This window comes from Alexandromys fortis, unplaced genomic scaffold, assembly GCF_014885135.2.
Source record: "Alexandromys fortis isolate MF-2015 unplaced genomic scaffold, M_Fortis_MF-2015_v1.1 scaffold_378, whole genome shotgun sequence".
NCBI classification, from domain to species: domain Eukaryota; kingdom Metazoa; phylum Chordata; class Mammalia; order Rodentia; family Cricetidae; genus Alexandromys; species Alexandromys fortis.
In genome coordinates, this window is record NW_026068247.1 from 495,209 (window position 1) to 500,367 (window position 5,159).

The following is a 5,159-nucleotide window of genomic DNA, read 5'->3' on the forward strand; positions in this document are numbered from 1 at the left end:
CCTCTTCCTCTTCCTCTTCCTCTTCCTCTTCCTCCTCTTCCTCTTCCTCTTCCTCTTCCTCTTCCTCTTCCTCTTCCTCTTCCTCTTCCTCTTCCTCTTCCTCCTCCTCCTCCTCTTCTTCTTCTTCTTCTTCTTCTTCTTCTTCTTCTTCTTCTTCTTCTTCTTCTGTCTATTTGGTGTTCTGTAAGCTTCTTGTACCTACATAGGCAGGTCCTTCTTTGGGTTGGGAAAGATTTCTTCTATGATTTTGTTGAATATATTTTATGTGCCTTTGAGCTGGACTTCTTTTTCTTCTATTCCTATTATTCTTAGGTTTGTTCTTTTCATGGTGTCCCAGATTTCCTGGATATTTTATGTTAAGAATTTTTTGGATTTAACATTTTCTTTGACCGATGAATCTATTTTCTCTATCATATCTTCAACACCTGAGATTCTTTCTTCCATCTCTTGTTTTCTGTTGATTATGCTTGCATCTGTAGTTCCTGATCATTTATCCATTTTTCCATTTCTAGAATTCCCAACTGCTGGGATCACTGTTGTGTGAGCTCTGGGTCTCTTTTAGACAGCCTCAATCTTGTGTAGCCCAGGGTGGCCTTGAACTCACAGAGATCCATCTGTCTCTGTCTCCTAATTCCTAGGATTAATGGTGTGTGCCACTACTCCCTGGCCTGTATGACAGACTAGTATGGTTGCTTTGCCCTCTGATATTCAGGCAAGCTTTATTTATTAAAACACAAATAATATACCACTAAATTTCTATTGTTAAAAAGATTTTATTACATTCTGTGTGATCATGATCTAATTTCAACTTGTTACACATGGTTTTGTCATGTTGTGTCTAATGATAGGGTAGTAAATGAACAGGTAACCTTGAGAATTTCACTTGAATTATATGGCAGCATCGAGCAGGCCTTGGAAGAGGGTGGGTGTCTCTCTGGTCTTTCTGGGAAACTTCTGAGGAACACGGTGACCCAGTGCTGTGCTACTCGAAGCCACCTACTCACTTTGACTGTCACTAGACATTTGAGCATTTGTATAGTTCTGTGGTCAGAATTTCTAGGTATAAGTGCTCTGTTTTATTTATGTTTTTGAGACAAGGTCTGCTGTGTAGCTCAGGCTGTCCTTGAACTTCTGATCTTTCCTTAGCCTAAATGCTGAGGTTACAATTGTCCAGCAGGAGTGAAGTAAGGATGAGAGCCCACAGAAACTAACACAAGGTCCATTAACCAATTGCTTTTTATTGGAGAGAAAAAAAAACCTCTCAAGGAAGGAGAACAGCAGGGAGTTGGCCTCTCTGTGAGTGGTGGCAGTACCTTGGGAAGTGGAGATACTGTGTCTCCCACTGGACATTGTGGGGCAGGGAACTGAACCAACTTTAAGGGAAGTAGTGATATTTGGGTGGAGAGAAGAGAAGGATTTCTAGACTAAGAGGCAGTATGATCTCACCATTTTGGGGTGACAGAGCTTCCTTTTCTACAGAAATCATGATCCATTAAAAATATTTTACTAAAATTTTAAAAGCATCTATTTTGTTTTGTTTTTGAGGCAGGGTCTGGGAACTCAAAATCCTCCTGCCTAAGCCTCCCAAATCCTGGGAATGCAGGCATGCACCACCAGGAAGGCAGTCCTTACTCTTTAAAAGTTCACCATCTCAGGCATTGTGAACTAACAGCACACTTTGCTGTAAGCCAATCATAATTTAGAGTGGAATTTTAACCAATATTCCAAATACTGGACTGAACCACTGACTACATGACAGGCCTGACCAGGTAAGAAGATGTGTGTAGCTAGGAGGGAAGTCTGTTCCAGCTGCTGTGTCTGAGAACTGGCTAGATGGAAGGAAGGAAAGAAGGGCAGGTGTGTGGGAGGAGGGGGCAGGGTGTGATGCTCAGGTCTGTACTGAGGGGTCTGACTGTCCTGACTCAAAACTCCTGTTTACCAGTGTCATGTACCGGCGGTCTTTGTGTGTCTTTGTCTTGCATCTAGAAGGGCCCATATGGGAATTAGCTGCTGGGTCTGTTGGCTGTTCTCTCGCTTATTGGAAGCACCTGCTGTTGGCTCCTATGGGTTGTGCCAGGTCACTCATACCCAAGGCCACCAGGATCATTTCCCCTAATTCAAAGGTGGTACATGGTTGCTGCCCTTTGGGACGATGAGTTCAGAATGCTTACCGAATGTGGGCAGTGTTAACTTTATTGTTGCTTTCTCCAAAGGAGATTTAATCTGGGAACATGCACTGACGTTTCTACAGCTGCTTGCTAGGTGATGTATGTCTCAGTCCAGTCACTCCGACCAGTCAGGGAGACCATGCGGCCAGAGGTGTGAGAGTGAAGGTACTGGGTGAGGTAAACACACCGACTAGTGCCCAGATCTGCTTCATGTATAAGGGTATCTTGCTTCACATATCCTGTGTACTGAGTGCATGCCTGGCACCTGCAGAGGCCAGAAGAGAGCGTTACAGATGATTGGGAGCCACGATGGAGCTACTGTGAACAGACTCTGCTCTGCAAGAGCAGCCAGTGCTCTTAATCACGGAGCCATATCTCCATCTCCCAATTGTCTTCTTAAAGTGTGACTGTTTCTTCAGCATGTCTGCTTTGAGTGGCTAGTGACCAAGAATGACCAAATCAAAACTTTCTGGATGGGGCGCCGGCCTCCGCCCAGCTGCAAACGTCACTCCGTGGAGGCCCAGACCCCTCTGCTCCCCATGGGCAGCTGCCAGGCAGGACACAACCTGCATCTCTGTCTGGCTCATCACCCACCTTTGGTCTGTGCCACTTTGATCCTGCTGCTCCTTGGCCTCTCTGGTCTGGGCCTTGGTGGCTTACTCCTCACCCATACATCTGGCCTGCGTAGCCCTGACATTCCCCAGGATTGGGTTTCCTTCTTGAGGTCTTTTGGCCAGCTGAGCCTGTGCCCTGTGAATGGGACAGTCACAGGGAAGTGGCGAGGGCCTCACGTCATCAGCTTATGTATTACTTTGAACTTCAGAGATGGTCCAGATAGAAACAAAACCCAAACATTCCAAGCCAAGATCCATGGTAGCCAGGATTGAAAGGGTCCTTTGCAGGAGAGTCTATCCTCGTCACAGCCAGAGTGGCCTCAGGAAGAACTCCAGAGACCTGCTTCTATTTCAGTGCTATTCCAGAGATCCTGCCCTCTGGCCGACCACCTATATCCTGCTCAGAGGAGGGAGCTGGAAATGCTGCCCTGAGCCCAGTGATGGGTGAATAGTGGCAGGGTTCGGAGCCACGAATGCCTCCTGCTCACCAAGCTCCTTTCTTAGGAGGAGCTAGCTCTGTGTGGCACCAGACTGCTGGTGTAGAAATAGGAGTGGAGGGCCGCTTCCCGCCACCTGGCTAGCTTTACCCAAAATAACAACACACAAATTGTATTCTTTTAAACACTGCTTTGCCCATTAGCTCTAGCCTCTTATTGGCTAACTCTCACATCTTGATTAACCCATTTCTAATGAGTGTATCACCACAAGGTGGTGTCTTACCGGGAATATTCTTAACCTGCATCCATCTTGGAGAGGAGAGCTATGGCGACTGCCCTCACTGTCTTCTTCCCAGCATACTGTTCTGTTTACTCCACCTACCTAATTTTCTGTCCTATTAAAGGGCCAAGGCAGTTTCTTTATTAACCAATGAAATCAACACAAAACAGAAGACTCTCCCATATCATTCTGGTCCTGGGCTTGGTCCTGCTTATCTTCCGTGGTTTGCTCTGCTGTGTTGCCGCTATATGCTTCCATCTGTGCCCAGACTTCCACTGGTCTCGAACATGGCTGTGAGGGCACCGGCCTGCCCCTCCCTCTGTTCTCAGGTGAAGATCAAATTCCTGGGCCTACTTCTGAGCTTAGGAGACCTGTTACAAAAAAAGAAGATCTGGAATGTGGGAAAATAAATGGCTTTTTGACCAAAAAAAAAAAAAAAAAAAAAAGACAAACCCAAACAAACAAAAAAACAAAAAACTTTCTGGAGGTGGCCTATCCACCATGTAAAAGACTTCTTTGTAGTTGAACTTGGCTCATCTCTTCAAAAGCAAAAGCAGTTGAAGCCTATGATGACTTTAAAAGATGGTGATCAAGGGACTAACTAACTCCACAGCTGAGCTGGACAGGTAGTGGTGATGTCAGCTACCTTTTCTTGCAATGGTCACCATGCTCGCTTCTCCCAGGAGCCTCATCCCCATTGCTCTGGCTGCCCTCGTCTCTCCTAGAGCTAGGTGAAGGCCCTGCACCTCTTTACACAGCTTTCTGGGACCCGTGTTTTCCTGTATGACTTCTAGGGATATAAGCCATTGCCCATTTGTAGAGTAAGTGAGAAGAACAATCAGCCAGTTTATCTGGAGCTCCACCCATCTCTTCTGGGTGGACCTATTGCCTTGGCTGTCACCATTCTGCAGAGGTCTGTGTTCACCTTCATTTCTGAAGGATGGGGACTCCAGCTTTTGCTTCCTGTCAGCACTGTAAGGATCAAGCTCTCTGGTCATCTTATCCATCACTATGTGGCTGTATCATGCCACCTTGTTGATTTTCTCCTGTGTTTGCCTTTCTCCATTGCTTTTTAGCTGCCCTTGAGACAGTTTGGGCTGTCACAGTTGGGCTCCCTCTTGCCTGGAAGGGAAGGGCCTTGTCCCAGGGTCCCCAGTGGCTACCTGAATCCAGAGATGGGACCAGATTTTGTCCCGTGCACACACAGATGCCCTTTCCATCTTATGCAAGCTTCTACTTTACCACGGCTGAGCAGTTGGTGTGATCAAAAACCTCCCCGACTTCTGCTCCTCCTCCACAGTTCTGCAGAGTGAGGATTCTCACAGGACACCACAGCAATCCCGGCATATGACACTTTTCTTCCCTTATTGATAACTTCTACATCTCTCTGGAAAATGCCGCTCTGAGGCAAGTGTGACTCTCCAGCGTCACTGCTTCTGGACAATAGTAAGACAGGGTCACTTGAGAACAGGCACGGTGACCCCTCAGCAGCCCGTCTGATGAATGGGTGGGTAGAATCTACTGGGGATACCCTGTGGGAAGGGAGGAGCCACATCACAGGTGGGAGGGAGCGGGGTGGTGGGAGTGTCCTCACACAGCCGGTGGGAGCGTGATTTGAACCAATGAACTGTGTATCTCTGGTCTTCTAGCTAATATTTTC

At 46.9% G+C, this 5,159-nt stretch overlaps 1 pseudogene; it reads left to right on the forward strand.

Annotated features, from left to right (window-relative positions):
* Positions 1–2,692: 2,692 nt before the first annotated feature.
* LOC126494071 (insulin-like growth factor-binding protein 3 receptor) lies at positions 2,693–3,286 on the forward strand (annotated as a pseudogene).
* Positions 3,287–5,159: the final 1,873 nt, after the last annotated feature.